General features: G+C 38.0%; 2 long non-coding RNA genes across 2 annotated transcripts in view; one reads left to right on the plus strand and one right to left on the minus strand.

Moving 5' to 3' along the window:
• The window catches only part of LOC108427485, a 50081-nt gene that overhangs the window by 22943 nt on the left and 2706 nt on the right, over nt 1-24432 (plus strand). Inside the window, exons 2-3 of the long non-coding RNA XR_001857860.1 lie at nt 9202-9277; nt 15809-16044. This is a non-coding gene — a long non-coding RNA (uncharacterized LOC108427485). The remainder of the gene's footprint in view (nt 1-9201; nt 9278-15808; nt 16045-24432) is intronic.
• Nucleotides 15292-18896, minus strand: LOC108427486. Its single transcript, XR_001857861.1, has 3 exons — nt 18806-18896; nt 16293-16375; nt 15292-16017 (listed from the first exon to the last, which is right to left on the minus strand). It is a non-coding gene; the product is annotated as an uncharacterized LOC108427486 (long non-coding RNA).

The following is a 24432-nucleotide window of genomic DNA, read 5'->3' on the forward strand; positions in this document are numbered from 1 at the left end:
CCCATTGTAATGACATTGCAGGACATTAGCATGTTTGGAAATTGTGTCTACAAAGTTGGCCCAAAGTTGGTTCTTGAGCTGTGTTCACTTCTTTAGCTAAGGTTGCTTGCATGGTTTAGGTTTAGGACAGTTATAACCCTCATTGTTTTTTTTATTTTTATCTTTACAGTAATACAGTGCAGGCGTATGGTCCAGACATTTCCTCAATCTGTAGAATCTTCCGCTTTGATTCTATCTTATCATGAGATTGTAGGTGACTCACATTCAGAGTTATGAGGCTATGAAGAGGGGTTGAGAAACATGTCATCTGCCTCCCATCATGTGTAATTGGTAGATTTATGTGTATATCTACATTTATGTGAAACTGACCAGTGTAGACTCAGAAGAACATTATTGTCTTATCTACCACGTCGGAAACCATTCATTCTTCAATCAGTCAACATCAGAAACATGTGAAATGGTGTCCCAAGAGTTCCTGTATATGGATATCCTGTTATATGCATATGCCTTTAAAGGTAAATTTAAGAAAATGCCCTTAGGGCTCCCAGGTGGTACAACCATCTAAGCGTTGGCCCTATCAACAGGAGATCGCGAGTTTGATCCCTGGTCATGCTATAGCCAACCGTAGTCGGAAATCCAAGAGAGCACAATTGGCCTCACTCTCTCTGGGTGGGTAAGATGCCCCCCCCCCTTCTCCAACCATCACTTAATGTGATACTAGTCAGTGCAGGCGTCTGTTAGCTGACGTAACAGATCTGGCGGTTGGCGATTTCCTCAGAGCCCGTTCGGCTGTCCTGTGACGTTGCGTGAGCGGTGGTTGGTTTCACAGGTCTCAGAGGATGCCTGTGCTAGCCTTCACCCTCCTAGCATTGGTAGTATTGTGTGACTTGGGGAGTGCTAAGTAGTGGTTGGAATTGGAAATGACTAAATTGAGGAGAAAATCTCAGCTGTACATTTTTAACTCAGTTATGTGGGTTTAACCCAAGTTAAATAGTATATAGTATACTCGTTAAATATAAGTGTTGTCTGTCACAAGTAGACACATGGGAAGGTGTTATGTGAGTTCCCACTGATGTATTCAGCTGTGTTTTTGCATTGTACTCTGCATTTTACACTACAAAAGAAATGTAAAAAAAAGGCTCACAGTTTTTTATGGGGGTGAGAGAGAAAAACAAACAAATTAAGAGCAACATTTTTTAAGCTTAGCTTTAGAATTGGTAGGATGACAGCAATGCTGTGGGCAATAAGCTATAATTTAACATCAGCACATTGTGGGAGATAGGATATTTGGACATGCATAAAATTCCCAATGTCCCCACCTGCTAACAACAGATCCAACAAAATATTGGTGCTGGGGCTGACCCAAAGTATGACTTTAACCCCTTAAATGGCTAAAATAAAGTTTTATTACACACTTAAATAAGAGTTTTATTACACCCTTCTATAAGAATAGCTCAGCCAGTTAGCATTGAAGTTCCTGTAGTTATGGAAAAATAAGCCTTAGTATGTAATAAGCATGGGATTTTAAGGGGTCAGCCTCATTATTTAAAAAGCAGACTATTACTGAATTGTTTTGCCCTGAAAATGTTAAATAATGAAGAGTAAGTTAGCCCTGTTTTTCTCTGGTTTTCCTACAAATGTAGAAAACAAACACTCACTCACATTGTAAAACCATTAGCACACACACTTTAGTTGAAATGAGGACCTACTGAAATGAGCACATACTACAAATACAATTTGTTCTATGACCATTCACAAGGGATGAGATTATAGTCAGAAATAGGACCATGCATCAGGCTACACATTATAATGACCTTCAGTTCAGGTGGTGTGCGAATCATTCCTGTGTTTCAAAGCGTCTGAGAAAAGCCGGCTGTCTGGCCATGGGACTGTTTCTATTCTAGGTGGCTGAGATGGACAAAGGCTGCTCATGACGCAAATGCTGTTTTAGACTGTGCTTATGATAAATGCAGCAGCAACTAAATACCACTCGTGCTAAGCTCATCTTTGGCCGGCTGTCCCAAACAATTACAATGACTTCAACCCCTCTTCAGCACTTCAGGAAGAATGTCTGTGTGTGTGTGTTTGTTGGGAGGGGGATGTAGACAGTGAGTGTGTGTGAAAGAGCTGCTGGAGGTTGTTTATAGTATTTTGGCCAGCATATTAAACGGAGATAATACTTGCACTTGAGAACTTAGTGATCCATGTCGGAGGAATGCATGTTCTCTGTACTAATGCAATGCCCAGTTAAGCTCATTCTCCGGTCTACACATTCGTCCTGTTTCTCGATTCTGATTTTGGACTCTGAGCCAAATACGTGTGCAGCGGCACGTCCGCTCCACAAAGGGGAAGCCAATGGCAATTAATCAGCCACACACTCAAAAAGAAGAAAAAGGGAAGTGATTAGGAAAGCTCATGGTGAGTGAATTCTCCTGATTAAGTGAAATAATCCCAAACATGAGGGCATGGAGTCTCATGTCCTGTTGGTTTTTTACTGTCAGATATTTGCCACAACATTGGTCCTTATGTGAGTGTTCTGAGGGTCAGTGGGTCACATGGGGATGGTGTGTCGGTTCATCTACAACGGTCAATCCAAAGATCAAATGTGCTGCTCATACTATTTTTAGCAATGTCACATACTTCTGCCCTTTGATATGGATAACATTATGCCATACTCTGATAGAAACCATGCTAGCAGGTTTGTTTGAGGCTATGTAACATCTTTATGTAGTTTGAAGCAAATCTGTGATAATTCATGCATATACTTCACTAAATAGTGGGGTATAAGCCTCATTTACTTATTATCTACATTAGCTTCGTAGCTCCAGCGCAAAACTAAACAACAAAACACGTGTTGGATGAGAGACTACGTTCAGGTAAAGGGAAAAAGTTTTACTGAAGTAGTATTTTAAGGGAAGTGTTTTTGAACAGCTTGTTTTTCTCCTCTTGGTGCACTGGAGAGCCCAAAGGCAAACCTAAGTAAATCACACAGGACGAATGGGAATGTCTGTCTTCAGCTCAAACAGCATCTACTGCAGTGCAAACACCCGTTTAGCAAGGCAAATCCCACCCCCCCACCCCTCTCCCCAGATTTGCCCAAGCCCCCAAAAAAGAGTAATTTATCATGGTGAAAACACATCCTCTAGCTCTGGAGTTGCTGTTTGCTCAGCAGAGACCTCCATCAGGCCTAGCAGAATGCCAAACAGGCCAAGGACTGGTAGCTCCAATGCTACAGCAATTAATCTTAAAACTCAAACCCCAGATGTTCCCACCAAGCAGAATGGCTTTTAGTGTGGCTGTTAGAATATTACAAGTCTATTTAAGAGTTCTAGAAGAGTTCTAAGAGTTGACAAGAAAGACCAGTCCCTTAAACTGTATGTGGGCCCACAGTTCAGTTCTACCAATCATGCTAACATAATAAATTGTTTATATGACATTAGAGAATGATACCGCTGTAGTCAGAAGAAAATCTTGTATCTCCATTTTTGATGTTTTTTCAGTTTCTGACATAATTTGACAATGTCGGTGACCCTTTACATTGTGTGTGATGAATGGGACAAAAGAAATGACCCGAAATGACTTGAAAAAATGTCTGGTTCCATTGACTTACATTAAAAGTAAAGTATGTTTTTTTATTTTTCCTGTAAAGTTACCACTTTAGATATAAGGTTGTCTTCCAGCAACAGTGACATAGAATAATAGGATAGAATAATACAAGACAAATGTATGCAGATTGTTGGGACAAAATCACATGCTGTCTTTAGTAGATCACTGCTTCTCAATTCTTTGAGCAAAAGAGACGCAGCTTTTTTCTTCTGAAATTAGAGATATTGAGCTTTCCAGCAAGCCCTATTCTGTTGGCATTTAAACCTGCGCTGCATCTCAATTTTATAAAGAATATCAAAGATAGAAGCTTTCTGTTTTCTTTGTGAAGAGGGCTAAAGAATGATCTTTCCCTGCATTTGTACTTCAGCATCTATTTTACCATAATAGACAGCATAACATCCTAGGTTTATTTTAGGGGGTCCCAGACCCCTCAGGACCCCGTGTGTTTTGCACCTTGGTTATAGTTATAAGGTGTGACAGTATTTTCTGGTATAAGCTGTATCAGCTAAACTTTAAATGAATGCTGAATGAAATCCACAGTGGTTGGTGAACTGTATCCATCGGTTCAAACATGTTACAGTGACCTGTGTGGGTGGACAGGTCTTGACCACTGATATGAAGACATGATTCACAGTATGTATGTGCTGCATGTCCTAAATCTGAAATCAAACAGAACACTGCTGTGCTGTGACTTAATTCACGAGGGTCTCTTTATCTCAATCAAATCATACCTGTTCCCACCCAAAATAATTACATTCAAAGTAATTTGGTTGCAGGTCTTGTACCTGAGTGAGCAGAACTGCTTGACAGAGCAGCTTTAACTGTGGCTTTTGGAGCTATTTCATAGCGTGCCTGCCATGGGGAGTTGCTGTGTGTAGCCAACAGATTCTGACGAAGGTGGACAAGGTGTGACCACTCAGGAGGCAAAACTTTCAGAGCAAAATGTGTGTGTTTGTGTGTGTGTGTGTGTGTGTGTGTGTGTGTGTGTGTGTGTGAGAGAGAGTGAATGTTTTCATACGAAAAATGTCTTGCCTTTGTAGGAAAAACAGAGAAAAAGGCTAATCTTCAAATTGTGAATATCAAAATGGTCCAATGAAGTGTTTCATTTATTGAGAATGTTTCATCTTTCAGAACCATGCAAGACAAGAACTATTGTGGAGCATTTTATTGGTTCATTCATCAGAAAAAAAGAACAACAATGTGTATGTACCTCTGAACCTTGGGTACCACTTTATTTCAAGGCTACCTACATAGGAACTACATAACCTATTGTATGTATAAGCACTGAATAGCATATTTGTGAAGCAATATTTGTGTATTTTTGGAAAGTATATCACTGCTGTCAGAACAAAACCTTGTATATCCAGAATGATCATTTTACAGGAGCATGAAAAAACTAATTATTAATAATTAATAATGAATTTTGAATGGAAGTTAATGGAAGTAGATTTTCTCCAAGCACTTTTGGAGGATTTCTATTGGTCAAGAAATTCTGAAACATACAGGTAAATTGACATTTTCAACAGAAGTAAAAAATGACAAAAATGGAGATACAAGGTTTTGTTGCAACAGCAGCGATATGCTAGTAACTGAAATATGCCATTAGATAGTCTATAAAGTAAATAACATTGCTCTTACAATAGCATCCTTAAACTAAATCGACAGATATTTGTTCCACTATTACGGAACGTCATTTCCAAGTAATAGACCTTCAAAGGAAGGTCTAGTTTAGATGTTTGTAACAGTTCTACATACGGTATCTCACAAAAGTGAGTACACCCTTCACATTTCTCCTAATATTTTATTATATATTTTCATAGGACAGCATATCATTTAAAGTAGTCAGTGTACAGCTTGTATAGCAGTAGATTTACTGTCCTCTGAAAATAACTCAACACACAGCCATGAATGTCTGAATAGCGTCCAAATTGTGCTCAAAGTCTCTATATAAGTGTCTTCAGCAAACTGTTTCTGGGTGGTTTTCCAGGACAGGTTCCCAGAAGGAAGCTTTTTCTGAAGCTGACGCACAAGAAAGCCCAGAAACAGTATGCTGAAGACAAGCAGTCCAAGAACATGGATTACTGGAACCATGTTCTGTGGTCTGAGGAGACCAAGATAAACTTGTTTGGCTCAGATGGTGTCCAGCATGTGTGGCGGCGCCCTGGTGAGGAGTACCAAGACAACTATCCCTTGCCTACAGTCAAGCATGGTGGTGGTAACATCATGGTCTGGAGCTTGATGAATGCTGCCACCACTGGGGAACTGCAGTTCATTGAGGGACATATGAATTCCAACATGTACTGTAACATTCTGAAGCAGACCATGATCCCCTCCCTTCTAAAACTGCACAGCATGGAAGTTTACAATTCAATAACAACCCCAAACACATCTCTAAGATGACAGCTGCCTTGCTGAAGGTAAAGGTGATGGACTGGTCAAGTATGTCTCCAGACCTAAACCCAATTGAGCACCTGTGGGGCATCCTCAAGTGGAAGGTGGAGGAGCCCAAGGTGTCTAACATCCACCAGCTCCATGATGTCATCATGAAGGGCAACCTGTGCAGCTCTGGTGAATTCCTTGCCCAAGAGGGTTAAGGCAGTGCTAAATAATAATGGTGGTCACACAAAATATTGACACTGAGCACAATTTGCTATACAAGCTGTACACTGACTGGTTTAAATTATATCCAAGTTTCATTTCTCTAGTGTTCTCCCATGAAAAGATGTAATAAAATATTTGCAGATATGTGAGGGGTGTACTCACTCCGTGAGATACTGTAGTTCTGCATGCATTAAAGTACAAAACCCTCATGTCAATACAATGTCATTTACATCAGCGCATGTTATCTTGCATTTACTGGCATGAGGTCTTACTAAACACTGAAGAATTGCTTTTTGAAAATGTTATTCAATGCTAATGCATGTGTTATGACATCCTTATGTAGGTAGCCTTCAGAAGGTATTACTCACTATGTCCTAACATTGTATAAAAGCAGACCTGTGTGTCTTAGAGTATGAGTAAGAGTGTTTTTACAGAACGTTGTGTTCTTCCCAAGGTGTCTACTGAAGAATTCCATGAGTTGAGAAAGTTTTATAAGCTCTAGCATTACTGTGTGTTGGTACTCCCTAGTAAAATTCACTGACAAAACAATTCCACTGTTTTCAGTCTTTCAGTGACCTTCCCAGGGCCTGTAGCTCTTAAACCTGCAAAAAAATATTCAAGTGCCAGACTGTAGTTTTTCCAGCTTTACTTCAGGGCCCTGTGGTATTTAGATATAAATCTGAAACTTACAAACCACAGCAGAAAACAAGAGGGTATTTCCCAGCTTTCCTGCTGACCTCAATTCAATGTGCCCACCAATGGGTCAATGACATCACAGAGGTGTACAAAAATACACACACCATAATGTGCAATTGGGAACAGTGCATAGATTCAGCCTCACCATGCGGTGCCTATGAGAATGCAGAAAGCGTTATCATAGCAGATTTTCAGGCTGATTACCACCCACACCAGCCAGACTAATGAGATGTGGGATTTCAAACCCAGCTGCAAGAACACACACCTAATGAATCACGCTCTCCACCCAAACAAAGGGAATTACGTTATTGTGAGTGTTTTTGCAGCTACCCTGTTTGGTGGAGCTGAATTTGCTCAGATCTGTTTCTTAGCACCTTCTAGAGCTAGTTTAGCAGATTGCATGGTCCAAGTAATAGACGAAAAGCAACAATCAATCAAGACCAAAAAACAGGCAAAATTATGTTGTATGATGGTTTATGTCCCATTAGATTCACAACTACAATCTGCTGATCTACTGGGGTTATAATGAACAAAGCAGCCATATGTAACTTAGATAGATCTACAACCCCAATTCCAATGAAGTTGGGACGTTGTGTAAAACAAATAAAGACAGAATACGATGATTTACAAATCCTTTTCAACCTATATTCAACTGAATACACTACAAAGACAAGATATTTAATGTTCAAACTGATAAACTTTGTTGTTTTTTGCAAATATTCACTCATTTTGAATTTGATGCCTGCAACACGTTCCAAAGAAATTGGGACAGGGGTGTGTTTACCACTGTGTTACATCACCTTTCCTTTTAACAACACTCAATAAGTGTTTGGGAACTGAGGACACTAATTGTTGAAGCTTAGTAGGTGGAATTCTTTCCTATCCTTGCTTGACGTACAACTTCAGTTGCTCAACAGTCCGGGGTCTCCGTTGTTGTATTTTGTGCTTCGTAATGCTCCACACATTTTCAATGGGAGACAGGTCTGGACTGCAGGCAGGCCAGTCTAGTACCCGCACTCTTTTACTATGAAGCCACGCTGTTGTAACACGTGCAGAATGTGGCTTGGCATTGTCTTGCTGAAATAAGCAGGACGTCCCTGAAAAAGACGTTGCTTGGATGGCAGCATATGTTGCTCCAAAACCTGTATGTACCTTTCAGCATTAATGGTGCCTTCACAGATGTGCCAGTTACCCATTCCATGGGCACTAACACACCCCCAGACCATCAGAGATGCTGGCTTTCGAACTTTGCGCTAATAACAATCCAGACAGTCCTTTTCCTCTTTGGCCCGGAGGACACGACATCCATGATTTCCAAAAACAATTTGAAATGTGGACGCGTCAGACCACAGGACACTTTTCCACTTTGCGTCAGTCCATCTCAGATGAGCTTGGGCCCAGAGAAGCCGGTGGCGTTTCTGGGTGTTGTTGATATATGGCTTTCACTTTGCATGGCAGGTCGAAGGTCACGGGCATTCAATGCTGGTTTTCTGCCTTGCCGCTTACTTGCAGAGATTTCTCCAGATTCTCTAAATCTTTTGATAATATTATGGACGGTATATGATGAAATCCTTAATTCCTTGCAAATTCCTTGAGAAACATTCCTTGTTGGACTATTTGCTCACGCAGTTGTTCACAAAGTGGTGAACCTCGCCCCGTCCTTGCTTGTGAACGACTGAGTCTTTCAGGGATGCTCCCTTCATACCCAATCATGACACTCACCTATTTCCAATTAGCCTATTCACCTGTGGAATGTTACAAATAGGTGTTTTTTGAGCATTCCTCAGCTTTCCCAGTCTTTTGTTGCCCCTATCCCAACTTCTTTGGAACGTGTTGCAGGCATCAAATTCAAAATGAGCATTTAATATCTTGTCTTTGTAATGTATTCTATTGAATATAGTTTGAAAAGGATTTGCAGATCATTGCATCCTGTTTTTATTTATGTTTTACACAACGTCCCAACTTCATTGGAATTGGGGTTGTAGAAAAGTTTCTTCTAACATGTCTCTTAATGTTCTGGTTTGACGTGGCTAAATTCAACTTCTTGTTCACTAGCATCTTGTTCACATTTTCCCGTTGCCCCTTAAATGGTGCCGGAGGCACCAGAATGTAACTGCTGCGCCATCTAAGGTGGAACCACAAAATGCCAATGAGAAGCTGACTTCAGCTTTGCAACGTTTTAGTGTTTCTCGCTGTAGATTAAATGTATCCAGAAACCAGCTGAAACTTGTAAATGCAAATAAGCCCATTCGTCTCCAAATGATCGATGTTCATGCTTTTTTTGTCTTTTTTTTTTAGCTTCTGGCTTGGTGAGACTGTTGCCTGTGTTGCCATGGTGACCAGTAATCTGCATACCAATCTATAGAACTGTCAGGTCAGTACATAAACTCCAGCTTTTAAGACCATTTATTGATAAAACTGTGTTAGAATGGTCAACAGAGCTTTATTTTACTGCAAAGGAGAATTATTTTATTTTAAAAGACTAAAAGATGTGCATGTGGCTCCGGAGCCACAGTTTGCTGACCCCTGCTCCATGATCTAGGATCAGAGAAAGAAAATGCAGAAAGTTTCTAGATGAAATAATCTTTGATTTTGTAAAAGAAAAATAGAAAGACATTTGAACATGTAAAAGTGTTATTACACAATTCATTGCGTAGTTTGTTGTCTCTGTGTTATACAGTGGAGAAATGAGTAAACATGCCAAAGCTTGAAGGACACAACAGTGACTGAAATTCATGTTGTACATAATCAGTCACACCATATATTTTGTATCTAATAACTATGTAGTTATACATTAACAATGCATGTAACTACTGGTGAAGTATTCACTGTTACAATACTACAATACAGTAGTAAGTTATGTAAATGCATATGTATTGACTTTAGTTGCGGTTACACAAATGTATACACAAATAGATGCAACAGCATATTTTCTCTTATGTATTTACACAAGTGTAACAGGGTGAGGGAAATTACATTTTTATGAGGTGTGCTGTTATTTCCATCATGACACTTGTGATACATCTGCATAGGAAATGTCAACTTTTCTAACATTTACCTAGCTTTAGTGAAACGTTTGTCTTTAAAAGGGTTTCCCTAATGTAGCGATTGTGAAATTACTGCTTGGTACTAATCCTCATGATTGAATCAGGTTATCAGATTACAGTGCAAATTTTTAAAAGTAACTATTTAAAAGTTTACTTTCCTTAAAGTTCATCTTAAATAAGTAAGTAATGTGGTAAAACTTGATTTGGATTGTCCACTTTCAGTGTAGATACTTTTACTTTTAAGTGACATTCAACTAAATATCCACTTAACTGACCATAATTTTCTTTAACTCTAAACCTGACTCTGATCCTAACCCTAAACCTTAACCTCTACCCAAAACCTGAACCCAACCCTCACCCTGGCCCTAGCCCCACCCTTGTCCAAATCCTAACCCTAACGCCACTGTTATTTGAAGTTTAAGCAGAGAGTATGTAACGATTTGTTCATATGTAGATATAAATCTATAGGGGACTGTAGTGAACTACATACAGTGAGACTGACCATTCTTATGTAGTTCTTATGTTGGTACAGTGAAATTACAGATTTGTAATACAGACACTTTTGCTTTTGTGGTAGCATAATACAGCACACATATTTAAAGAAACTACATTAAAGTTACTTTTAATGACATTCTTACTACTACAGCTTGTAATAGTGTTAGCAAAGTTGGCATTTTCCAGTGCTAATGCACTGTAAGAACTCTCATAATGTGAGTAATTTTACATTTCCAATTATAATCATGAAAGTCTTTCATCCACATGTAATGACTTGCACACTGTTACTCTATCACACATGTGTTGTTACAATTATCAAGATACACTTGTGTAATTACAGGAGTAAAAACTGAAGTTTATACTCATGTATTTACATAAGCTGTACAACTGTGCTCCATTTGTAACCATGAATACATCACCAGTAGTTACATTGTTGTTGCACTACTGTTAATATGTAACTACACAGGGTGTAAACATCTCTTTTACCCAAAATAGAAATGTGGTATCAATTTAAACAAAGTATCTGGGTGGCAGAATGTGTCCTATTTTAATAGGCTTCCAGAATCATTAAAGCAAACGCAAGACGAGATTCTTCAAAGTCAAATTGAGGGACCTATTAATAGTTAAAAGTTTGCCCTACATTTGAATCCACCTTCAAAACATTACTGTTTTTTCACAAAAATCTAGATAAGACATGCTAGGCCAATGTGGGCACTGCCAGTGCCAAAGATGACTGGCACAAAGCTTGCAAATGACATCACGGTCTCAAAATGCCCAGAGGACTACGAAGTCAGGTCCTATCAGCTGCTTTCTATCAGTTTGACCTAGATGAGGTCATAAAAATAGTTGTGTCATTGCCTCACGTGGAGCTAAATCTAAGTGCCCCTTAGGCCTGACCTGAACACTTGACACCAACCAAAGCATTTTTGGTGACTGGATTAGTTAGCATGAAGGAGTATCATCTGTCCTGCGGCCTTCTGTCCTTGTTCTCCAATGGATGAGTGAGAGGGTAATTGTAGTTGTTATTTCCGACTCTCACCACAGTCGTGTGTGGCTCAGTGAGCCTCTGGACCTCCTAGGCTTTTGTTGGCACTGTTGCTTAGTTACCGTGACATGGCATGGGCAAGCAGGTCATGGTAATACACTGGTATTGATATTGTTGGTCACTCGTGGCAAAGATTTTTTACTTTGCTTAAGGAGGCCTCACCCTTTTTACCAGGATATGCCCTTTTATGTCTTTCTTGTTTTGGTTTGGCGTCATCAACAAACTGTTGAGACCCCCGTGAGAATGTTACACATATCACACTAACACACATGTTCACACTGCCTCCCTGCACACATTCGCTTCTTTCTTTGCGTCATGGTGCCACACACAGACTCACCAAACCTCAAACCTCACCAAAGCATTGTCGTCATGGAGCGTAACACCACCACCACATACACATATAAACCCACAAGCTCATCAGGCATAACAGTCAGCACACAGATATACAACCTCCCTCCCAAACTATAACAGACATAAAAAAGTACAGTTTATGTAATTTCTCCCTTATTTCAACTACAAAACATAAACCACACAGAAGAATGGTAGGTCAGCTTTACTCCTACAGTGCATGAGGGTGGTAGCCTCTAAGTTACGTCTTTAGTCCCTTTAGTTAGGAAATATAATTGTACTATGTTCCATGGCATATTTTTAAAGTAATGACTTTAAAACATTACATTAGTATAAGGTACAAATAGGAACCTTTCTCTTGGGAAAACACATTAAATGTGCACATTTGGACCTCAAAACCATTGTTTTAACATTGTTTGTACCTTGGTGAATGAATTAAATGAGCAAGGTATTTCCATGTTTTCTGTATTACCGTATCGAAATGCTGCTTTGTTAAATGTAAAGCTGAGCACACACAACACAACTGAATCCCTATTCTCCCAGTTTTTCACAACTGGAAGCAAATTCCCAGGTTATATCAACAGGAAGATGATATTGTAATGTGTGAGGAGAAATGAGTCAAACATTAGCCTTCAGATCTATCTTTGGTCATTTCTGAACGTTTGGGGGCAATGTTCTTCTTAGGGTTCCCCATCCAACTAAGCATCTTAATGCTGCAATTTACATAAGAGTAACAATAAAAAGACTGGTGTGTGACTTACATTTTGTCACTGTCCAAAGAAAAACAAGCATCTCCAAAAAAGTAACTTCACAGGAAAGGTCAAAAATTTCAATGTAAGGTAATGTAAATAGTTGTGATTTTGGAGCATTTCTGTTGGGCCATTCATTAAGACATAAATAAAGAAGTTGAAATAAAGTAGAAAAATAAAAAATCTACAAAAATGGAGATACGTGGTTTTCTTTGAACAGCAAAGATTTGTATTTCTTGTTCCGAAACGTTGTGAGACAAACTATGAATTGTGAAATTTGATTCATTTAAATTTAAATGCTTCATAAAGAGTTTGGTCTTCAGTGAGTATTTGAAGATGGTTAAGAACTCTGCTGGTCAGAAGCCAGTGGAAGTGTGTTTCACCACCTGGTTGTCAGGACAGAGAAGAGTCTTCCTTGTGTGTTAAGCTATGGTGGCCAAAACTGAGATGTACTTGAAGCTTGAAAGACTGGCGGGATGTGATGTTGTACCTCTCAAGTAGAGGAATTTTGGTTTACGTGTGGTTTCCTGGTCAGGTCTGTGGGGGTGAGGAGACCAATAGGATGGACAAGGCCAAAAGTGGAGTGCACTAACAGGTGGTTTATTTTCAATGCAGAATTATGGCTTCTTTGGTGAACTTAAGCTTGTGAAAAAGTTATGGCACATTTAATATTTTGTGTTTTTCTTTGATATATCAAACAAATATATAGAAAATGTGCCCTAAATTTGCAGACAAATGTCACATTGAAGTTTCATGTAGTTCAATGTTTGACTTATTTTCACATAGAAAACCAATAAAACATGATTTGACCAGGAGTATTCCAGTTTTTCTTACGAATGTAAATGCTGTCATCCACTTGGATGGACATATCTTGCTGACAGGTTTTTGTGGACCTCATGGTATATGTGTTTCTGTCAGGTGTTTGCAGATGCTGGGAGCATGTCAAGTTCCCACATCTGACCCATGACCCAGTTTTAAAGGTGAGAGACTAAACCCGCTTGGTGGAGTCCACATAGAGGCCTCATAAGCCATGTGTGTGGGAGAGGGGGTGGCATATGAGGGGTGTGGGGTCGTTCGAGCGCGGCCCGCAGCACCGCGGTTCCCGTTAAGGAGGAAATTCCTCCAGTGGGCCGTCCCACACCTGCACAAACATACCGTGCCATTCACAGAGCGACGCTTGCTAACGCCCTGCTCCTGGCCGTCTGGCGCTCGGCCCCAAAGATCACCAAGCTGTCTGCCCAAATTCACTCACACTTTCTCCTTTTCTCACGGAAACATGTGCGCATGCACACACACATGCAAGGTTGGCTGTCTGACCAAGGTATAATTCTAATGAGGAAACTGCTGTTTTAATGTTTATCTTGGTTGAATTTTGCCTTTGCATGTGTATTTCTTACCTGCCACTCAAGTATAACAACTCATCTGTCTGTACTGTGAGTCTGTACACTCACTTTCTATGGAAAAAATATATGATAATATAAGAAGATAATTCTATTGATTCTATTGATTCTATTCTATTGATTCTATTCTATTGATATATTGACATCAGAGCATAAGCTATTGGTAACACTCCATAATAAAAATAGTTTATGACATCTATTAACTCTTAGCTCATCATTAACTAATCATGAACAAATCAGGATTTTATAGTTGTCTTTATATAATATGTTCATATTATTTAAGCTTTTACTTCACAATACAGTTACGAGCTTCTACTTCATTATTAACATGCCATTTACTAATCAGGAGTTCAATCATAATAGGTTTATAAAGTACTGTCTACGTATGTTGACATATAATAACCTCAACAAAATCTCTTGTTCACTGAAATAGGACCTGTTAGGTAATAAAAAAACACCATGTGTGAGGTTTCAAATGTTTAAGTTGAATTCCTGATATAGAGAAATAAACATGTACTAGTGAAATTAAAATTTTCACATGAGCAAACTACATTTCTGACATCAAGAAGTAAATATCTCTAGTTTAATTTAATTTTCACATGTTTACATTGAATTTCTAATTAAAAATTTACTATATTTTAGTTTGCTTACTGTAGTAATCAACATTTTACCAAATGTTAATTGGCATGCCAAAGTAATGACATTTTTATCAACTTTTAATAGGCTTGCCTGAGTAATTAGAATTTTATCAAGTTTTACTTGGCTTGCCATAGTAATTAGAATTTTAGCAAATTTTAATAGGCCTGCCCGAGTAATTAGAATTTTAGCTAATTTTAATTGGCTTTCAATAGTAATTAGAATTTTTGCAAATCTTAGTCAGCTTGCCATAGTAATTAGAATTGTTGCATGTCATTTTCATTTTTAATTGTATGAAAAAACTACCATGTTAAACTTTACTTCACATTGCCAAAAATTGACTGAAATTGAGTGCAATTATATAAAATTGTAAAATGAATTCGATTCTTACTAATGGAAAATGAAACCTTATGTGCAAAAATTCCTACAATTCAAAGTTGAATTGTAAGATGTTAGAATTCATTTTTGGCTTGCATAATTTTTATGGTGTCAACATCTTTGTTTCTTGATTAAAAGTTAAAAGCATTCTTATTAAACAATTTACTATGATTTTCCAGCACTTTTTCTTAAAAATGTAGCTCTGCTTCTGATAATTTAGTTTTTCTTTGTTTCTTTGTTTTCATTTCTTTCATATCAGTTCTGGCAGCCAAACAGAGCTTCACTCACACTTCACTTGGTATGAGTCTTTAATATGTATGACATCATATACATGGGGATTTTAACTGTCTCTTGCCTAGGACACAGGTGAAAATACCACAGCGTTAAAAGACACTGATGCGATTATCACCTTCATGACTTTATGTATGCATTTTTGCGTAACATGGAACTCTTTCTGGTGAGTTTTATGAATCTGGCCCAGTATAATTTATTACAATCATCTGTATTGTTTACAAAAGAAGGCCAATTCATATTCCTCGAAAATGACTTGATGCATTTTTATGTTTTATTACAGGTTTTAAAGTTAAATGTTAAGTGTGTGCAAGAAAGCACAAACTGAGGGTGTGGGGTGAAGGCAAACAATCAGATGAAGCACCTAGACTTACAATTAAATAAATTTGGGTCAAACATGCTTTTTAGATCAGAAACCTTGGCATGAAATGAAATGCTTCTAGTTTCTTTTCATTGACTCCATTGCAGCTCTCCAAAAATCTCTCTCTATTTTTATGTTATGTCTTTTTCTTCTAGGCCTGCTGTGTCCAATTAAGGCACTCAGCTCCATCTCTTTTTAGTTCCAAAGGCTTGTTTTTCTCGTTGGCCCAGCGGCTGGAGAGTCTTGCATCCCCCGTCTCTCCTGGTTTGGATTTCTCCTGGCAGAGTATGGCACATGCTGGAGTACAGTGGATGCACCAGCAGATGGGTGGAACACTGGAAACTTTGGCCTGCTGTTCAAGGAGCTGCACACAAGTTCAGAAACAGCCTAGGTTTGTAGTAAGTGATATAATTATTAGTAACTCAGAATGGGTTCCACCACACATATTATTTTTTATTAGTGGTTATCCAAGGTGTATAGTGTAGCTAACTGATAAAAACAAATGTATACCTTGTTTAGGATAGATCGTGGCTGGTACTGTTACACATATATACCAAGTACATGTGCTTTCAGACTTCATTTTTAAAAAGAAGTGTGAGTTTAGATTTGTCAGAGTCATATTAAAGCAAAGGTGTTTACCTTTGGTGGCGTGAAAATTTTGTTGGTTAATTTTCCTTTTCTTCCAGAGTTTTTTCAGCTCCACTCATGGTTCTTCAAGGGTTCTTCAGTAAATACAATGTAAATTTCAATATAGTAAAGAAATCTATACAGAAGCATGAAAGCTTAAATCAGAATCAGAATCAGAAGAAGTTTTATTGCCATTGTCAATGAACAGGATTCACAGACTAGGAATTTGCTTCGGCATGAAGGTGCAACATAAAAACAAGTAGTAATAGGCATGCAAAATTAAGTCCACATAAATAAATACTCTATGCAAATATATAGATAGAATGAATAAAAATAAAAATACAAAAGGCATGTACAACAGTAAAGAACCATTTCCATGATTCAGTGGTTCTTTGCATGGTGAAATAGTTCTTCATATGGAGAATATGTTAAAAATCATTACATCTAGAACTTTTTGACAAGTGTTCTACATAGCACTAAGTTTGACATTGTAAAAATAGGAGCAACTTTTTAGTGAGGTAAGAAACCATTTTCAAAAATGTTCTCTATAGAATCATACACAACACATTCTCTGTCAATCTGAAGAACAATTCCACCATGCACAGAACCATTTAAGTATGCAAATGGTTCTTTGAATGTTCACGATTCTATATAACACCATCATCTTCACTACTAACCTTGGAAAAACCATCTTTTTTAAGATTGTACTGTTATGACAGGGAGGGATTTAAGCCTGTATTCTTGTTGGAAAGTTGTAAGTTAGACATGAAATCATGTCGGGATGAATGACTTCCAAATAGCACGTTAGATTAACCAATCCAAAAAGGTCTCTGAAGATCCATATCGTTCCTGTGACTGGTAAGTCACCCAGCAGGATAAAATAGGAATTAAAATCTCAGAGGGTACAATATTCCTCTATTAATTTCATTTTTTCAAACTATTCATGCTTTAGTCAAATATCTGATTCAAACATTCATTGAATTCATTTTCAAATGATTGCACAGCACATTAAAAGCACAGACAACTACAGCACTGCAAAAAAATCGTATCTTGTCATGAAAAATTATCTTAAATCTAGGCAAATAGGTAATAGTGAGAAAGTAAGAAATAGTAAGAAATTTTGCTCAGTAAAATGATGTAAAAACAATTTTTAGAAAGTGGAAATAGGCTGCACATTCTTTTAGGAAATGCACAGCCATCTCAAAATTGTAAACATTAGATATATGGACTGGATTTGAGAACATTTTACTTGACAAGAGGTCAGTTTTTTGCAGTAAGGCATCTGTGAAGACCTCTTTTAAAGAATTACATGTTTAATTACATTAAATATGTTAACCTCTCCTCTACAGAAAACAAACTTAAATATGGCTAGTTTTTTCTAATATCAGTGCACAATTTCTGTTATTTGCTGTTTGTCAAATTGAAAAAATGTGTAGGGTTGTAGTCAAGACCACGAAAGACAAGGCGAGCCAGGACCAAGACCTGGACACTGAATCAGAGTCCAGGCCGAGACCAGATTAAGATTTTTTCCAGCACTCAACACCAAGAGCCAATTAAATATTTATACTTATTTTATTACATAGTAATCAAAGCATTCTGATCTGCCCTGTGGGCAGTTTGAAATTTGAAATCAATGAACATCATCAAATAAATAGTTCCCAGTTAAGCCATGACTGAAAGATCGATTAGATCCTCAGGCAGCAGTGAACACATTTTATTTAAATATAAAGACTTTTTTATATGTTTTATATGTATTAATAATAGAAAAAAAAATACAGTTAGAACAGACAGAGGCATTGCACTTGAGTACACCTTACCCACTGAGACCAAGACAATCTAAAGACTAAATGATGTTAAGACCAAGACAAGACTGTTAATTTAACAGACTCTAGTACTACAACACTACTACCATGTAGTGTAGCTTTTGCACAGGCCACATCTTATGTTTTTGTTTTTTTTTCCCAAAAATTACATTCGGCAACTGTGCTTTAAACTGTGGGGATGCGTCAATAATGTTTTTGCTTATTTTGGCTTATTGCAGAAAAATAACAAACCATGTAAATTGACCAGGGGTTCTAAAATTTGCACTGTATATCATTTCAACAATTTCAGCAATTTCAACAGTGCAGTTCTCCTGTTTACTTTGTGTTATTAAACTGTGTTGAAATTGTTTTTGTGGTATTTATTTAACCTTTAAATGACCAGAACCCACTGGCAGGTGCAGCATTTTATTACACACTTCTATAAATTAAGAACAGCTCAGCCAGCTTGCACTGAAGTCACTGTAGTTACTGAATAATAAGCCTTAGTATGTATTAAGAAATTTTAAATGGGTAATTATAGGAAAGGCAAGTTATCCAAAAGTAATAGAATCAAGTCATTTGATTAGTAAAATAATGAAACTACATTATTATGATATAGTAATATTTAGTTTATAGGTAATCATTAATCTGTACCAGTATACATTTTGAAATTAAGAAAGTTTTTTTACTATAAAAATGATGAAATACTGTCAAATTGTTCACCTCCTGCAGGATCTCAGACTCTCTCTCTCTCTCTCTCTCTCTCTCTCAGTCTTTCTTTTTCTGCCTTTGTGGGTTTATGGTGAGATAAGTCAACAAGGTGTCTGAAGTATGGAGGGAAAGCAAACACGTGCGAAGTGCACTAGCGTCACTGCATTCGTCATCAGGACTAAATTAGAGCCAGCGGGACCCCCTGCAGAGTCTAACCTTTGAAACAATTTTAATGGGAACAAAACACTGTGAAAACAATGTGCAACGGTGTGACCAAAGATGACAGCATTAATAGAAAAACCAAGTACACTTAAACTGGTCGGATCATAAACCCTTTCCAAGCCCTTTAATCATTGCACAGTATACACATTACCCATATAATGTCTTTGATTAGTTGACATGTTTTTGTTACTATCAGTTTGTACATGTATGCATTCTTGGCTGTACCTAATGAGGAGCTACCTAGGGATGCATTCTAACAGTTTATAACAGTGTTTTGTTTTGTTTTTTCAAAACAGTTGTGTGCTAATGTCAGAGACCACCCTCTCAGGAGATTTTTGAAGAAAATAGACAATGCATTTGCAAAAGAAATGGGAAAATCAAAGTAATAAATTAAATAAAATAGTTTCCAAAAGACACAGACAAAATGTACAAAATGTACCAGGTAGACCAGCAAAACTGCCCCCATCAGATAAACATCTTTCATCTTTTAGATTTGAAAAAATCCACAAATGCTTCTGTCAATCTTTCCACTGTTAGAAGACAACTCAACGCTATAGGTCTAAAAAGATGTGTAGCTGTTAAGAAGCCCTCACTAAGAAAGGGAAAAAGAAAACATTTGTAAATTAAGCAAAGAAGCTGCTGGTGTCCTCCAATCAATGGAATGACCACCCCAGAGTCCAGACAGCAACAACACTGAATTACTTGCATCGTGAATATGTGAATATTTGCCTGCAGATTCCTTTGAAAAACTGAAAGCAAGTCTCCCACATAGAATGGAAGTAGTAATAAAGTGATTACATATATATATATATATATATATATATATATATATATATATATATATATATATATATATATATATATATATATATATATATATATATATATATACATATATACTGTACATAGTTACATTCGCAGTGGTAGAAAAATAGCCCCTAAAAGCTACCTAAATAGGGACTTCATAACACATCTAAAAACATTGAATAACATATTTGTCAAGCTAACCTTGAACATTCACAAACAACTAATGTAATTATATGATGACATAAGATGTTTTATGAAACATCTTCTTATTACTGTCATAAATATTGTTTTATGTATGTTATTGAATGCTTATGCACATGATATGAAGTACCTATGTATGTCTCAAGCAAAGTGATATCAATGCATCAGATCTCTAACCAGGACCATGAGAACATGACCATTTAGGTGAGAGGTTTTCCTGACTTTGCTACCTAGGTCATGCTAAATGTGACAAATGGGATCTCTGAGTTTCCAGCCATCACAGAGAGGGGCTGTGAGCTGCTTTCCCAGCACATCACAAACTTCAAACAGCAGAGGTGTTGGAATGTCCGTCATAGGGCCAGGACACTGAATGTCTCTCTGGGCCCAGAGCCAGCAAACAGACCCCTCAGTGTGCAGTGTGAACATTACTACAATCCATCTACAGAGGAACACTGTCCACCCCCATGCTGCACTGTACACCAGCACAGTCCATACATTGTTGCACACTGGTGCATAGACAGCCCTGCATTAGCTCACACCAACACGTAGACTGACTATTAGCGCATAGCAATGTCTTGCATCACTCCTTACCAACACGTTAATAATCAATCCTTTACTGCCTCATTCGATACCACCACATAAAAGCAAGCGGCTCATTACTGCATGTCAGCAACTCCACGCCAGTGTTAATACTGCAAACCATTATGGCATGCCAATGTTCAAGCATTCAACATTTTGAAACCATTGTTTTTGATGAAGATGTACACAGAGATACCGTTCCATTTCTCTGCACATCACAGCACCTCACTCCACATTTTGCCATTACTATGCTAAATAAAAGTCTCATCTCACAAGACTTGAAATTTACCAATTCAATTCCAAAAATGTTGAGGCAGAATAATAATAATAATAATAAAAAAAAAAAACAGACAGCAAATTAATTGCCAGCCTTTTCTGACCTTTATTCAAGACAAGTTGTTGAATGTTTCAACCAAATAACAGTATTGGCCAAATATGATGCTTGTAACATGTTCCAAAAAGTTGGCACAAGGCTGGGTTTACCACTGTGTTACATCATCTTTCCTTTAAACAAAGTTTGGTAATCATTTAGAACCTGAGGACACCAATTGTTGTGGTTGTGGAAGTGATCATTTTTCCCATTCTTGCTATATATAACACTTCAGCTTCTATAATCTGGGTCTCCATAGTTGTAAATTGCATTTCATATTGAGCCATATATTTTCAATGGGAGACAGGTCTGGAATACATGCAGGCCAGTGTAGCACCTGCGGTCTCTTTTTTTAATGAAGCTACGCATGTGACTTGGCAGTCTATCTGAAACAGGCAAGAACATCCCTGAAAAAGATGTAGTCTAGATGGCAGCATATGCTCTAAAATGCATACAGATCCCTCTGCATTGTTGGTGCCTTCACAGACGAGCAAGTTACCCATAATATTGACACTAGCATGCTTAAAACTATGACAGATGCTCGTGGGAAAAAGACAGAGGAGGACAAACATTACAAAGGCAAACGGATACAAAAAGTGCAAAGGCAACAAAGTCAGAAAATACAGAAACAAGGTCAAATACACAAGAAGACAACACAACAAGCAGAAAAAGCTCAGTAGTTCCACTAGGAGAAGCGATACCTCACAAGGTAACTAATCTAAAGCCTGGGCTTTTAAACTAAACCAAATCTGGTCACATGACAGACAGACAGAGCAGGTGCAACAGATCAGTATTCAGCTGACCATGAACAGTGATTGGTGGATTGCGTAAGCCCAAGTCACTTGATCTCTCAGGGGATGCTGAGAAATGCAGTCTTTGTGTCAGTGTGAGCAAGAGAAATGTATGACAATGACAGGGACTGGCTTTTGCATTTTGAATTGTTAAGAGTGATTCGATTCTATTTCCAAAAATAAAGATATTTGATAAGATAACAATAAATATCTCTTCTTTGTGCTGTTGTAAATCTGAGTAATAATTTAGCACAATGGCCAAATGACTGTTTTACAGAGGTTAATTCTAAATGGCATTGATTTGAAGGCACTAGTTTGCAGTAGTGGGCTGGGTCTTGATATGTGTTGGTACACAGTGATTAAAGCCATTGGTTCATAGTGTTGATTGTGTTGGTTTGAGGTAATGGCTTTCGTGCACAAATCACTGCTTTCTGTTTTTATTGTCATTTTATCTACTGTCCTAACTGTTTTTGAAATTGGGTTTTCATGCTGAGAGTAGCAGCCAGACTTTTAGATAAACAGACAAATGCTAATCGTCTATTAGGTCCTGGGGCCCAGAGAAGCCATGAAGTAGTTAGAATTGTACTGTTGAGATCTTGAGATGGCAACATCATTTTCCTGTTATCTCACAATAACAAAAAATGTTTTCTCGATATCATAAATCTCAAAATTATCAAGATTATTATATTTTCATTTTATCTCAAGAAAACAACTTTTGTAAGCTTGTAAACAGTTGCAAGCATCAAACAAGATTTGTGATGATCAAAGTCTTACTTCATTAAATCTATACAAGTATAGTGTAAAAATCAACTTAAGCTTGATGTTTTTCTGCGATCTTTCTGTAATGCATTCTATGTGATAGCTCTGCTTTGTACTGTATCTGTTACATGACACAGTGCAACAATGTTACATATACAGCCCTTTTGTTTTCCAATTTTCTCCCCAAATTAGTCATGTCCAATTCCACCCTCGCTAGGACTCTCCAAATCATATGATACTACCAAGGCTAGGAGGGAGAAGGCTAACTATAGCTTCCTTTGCATCTTTGCACAACTGAATGCTCTCAAAGGACAAAAAGAAGAAAGTACCAACCATTGCTCTGTCAGAGAGGGCCATCCTACCCACCCAGAGAGAGCAAGGCAATGAAGCCTACCTGTCTGGCCATGAATGGTTGCATCACTGGGGATCAAACCTATAATCTCCTGATTATAGGGCTGACATTTAGACAGTTGCATCACTCTGGAGTCAGGTAAACATCACTGCATGCCACTGTCTGCATAACAATGCCATTACCACAAAACAACACAATAAACCAATGTCTTGTATCAGTGAATACCAACACATATTAACAATCGGCCTTTTACTGCACACTTTTGTCTGCACACCAATGTCATTTAGACAATAACTTTTCTAATATGAGGGCCTTTGAGGCCTTTGATCACTGTGGTAAACCATTACATTATTTGGGGCAGTCGTGGGCTGGAGGTTAGGGAAGAGGCCCTGTGACCGGAAGGCTTCCAGTTCGATCCCCAGTGCTGACAGTCTATGACTGAGGTGTCCTTGAGCAAGACACCTAAACCCCAATTGCTCCCCAGGCGCCGTAGATAGGGCTGCCCACCGCTCCGGGCAAGTGTGCTCACTGCCCCTAGTGTGTGTTTATTCACTAGTGTGTATGTGGTGTTTCACTTCACGAATGGGTTAAATTCGGAGGTGGAATTTCCCCGTTTGTGGGATTAAAAAAGTATCACTTAACTTACTGCTCACCAATGAAATACCAAACACAATAACTACTGCATCAACATGATACGTCCCATGCTGCCTGCCAAAATCCTGTGTTGCCACACAACTAAGCAATTAATCTAGTCTTGCATTGATACCCACCAACAATATACAAAACATTTACTGCCTTGTTTCTTCTAAATGCCTTCTACAGCTCTACCTCATGGCTGTAGTGACTCTAGCCCATCAGTTCAATCACAGTTTCTGTTAGCCATCAATTATCCTTTCATCAGTGACCACAGGGCTAGGAACACCACTGTTTCTCATACAGTACCATGTCAGTGTCGCTGCTGTGCTGAGAATTGTCCACCCTCCATTATATTGCTTTGCCAACAGTGGTCCAAAATCTGGCGATTGATAAATGCAACAGAGATTGGCTGACCTACTTTGTAAAAGTACAGAGACTCTACAGTCTGTAATTCCACACTTACACTGTACAGTGCAAATGTCAGAGACCCTGAATTTAATTTCCAGTCGAAACATCCATTAAGTAGAAGGTATTCTTTTTTCTGGAGATAGTTCTGAGCTGATTGGAAAGCCAGATGAAAAGAAGCGAAAAAGCAGAGCACAGTTTCCCAAAATACTTTTTGACATTAAAATTAACTTGACTGTTAAACAGTGTGTTCAAAATCATGACCACCATACCATTTAAGAATCATCTTTGTGCTAAGAGAGTTCTGGGAAAAAACATCAAAAAATGATTAAAAGATTTAGACAAAATTGGTGGACCACTGAAACTCTCAACATCAGATAAACAGCACTTAAAGCTTTCATCTTTGAGAAAGAATCCTTCCACTGTGAGAAGACAACTCAGGGCTATGGGTCTGAACGTTTGTGTAGTTGTCAAGAAGCTCTTATTGAGAAAAGGAAATAGACAAATATCAAGAAAG

This window comes from Pygocentrus nattereri, chromosome 4, assembly GCF_015220715.1.
Source record: "Pygocentrus nattereri isolate fPygNat1 chromosome 4, fPygNat1.pri, whole genome shotgun sequence".
Taxonomy (NCBI): Eukaryota; Metazoa; Chordata; class Actinopteri; order Characiformes; family Serrasalmidae; genus Pygocentrus; species Pygocentrus nattereri.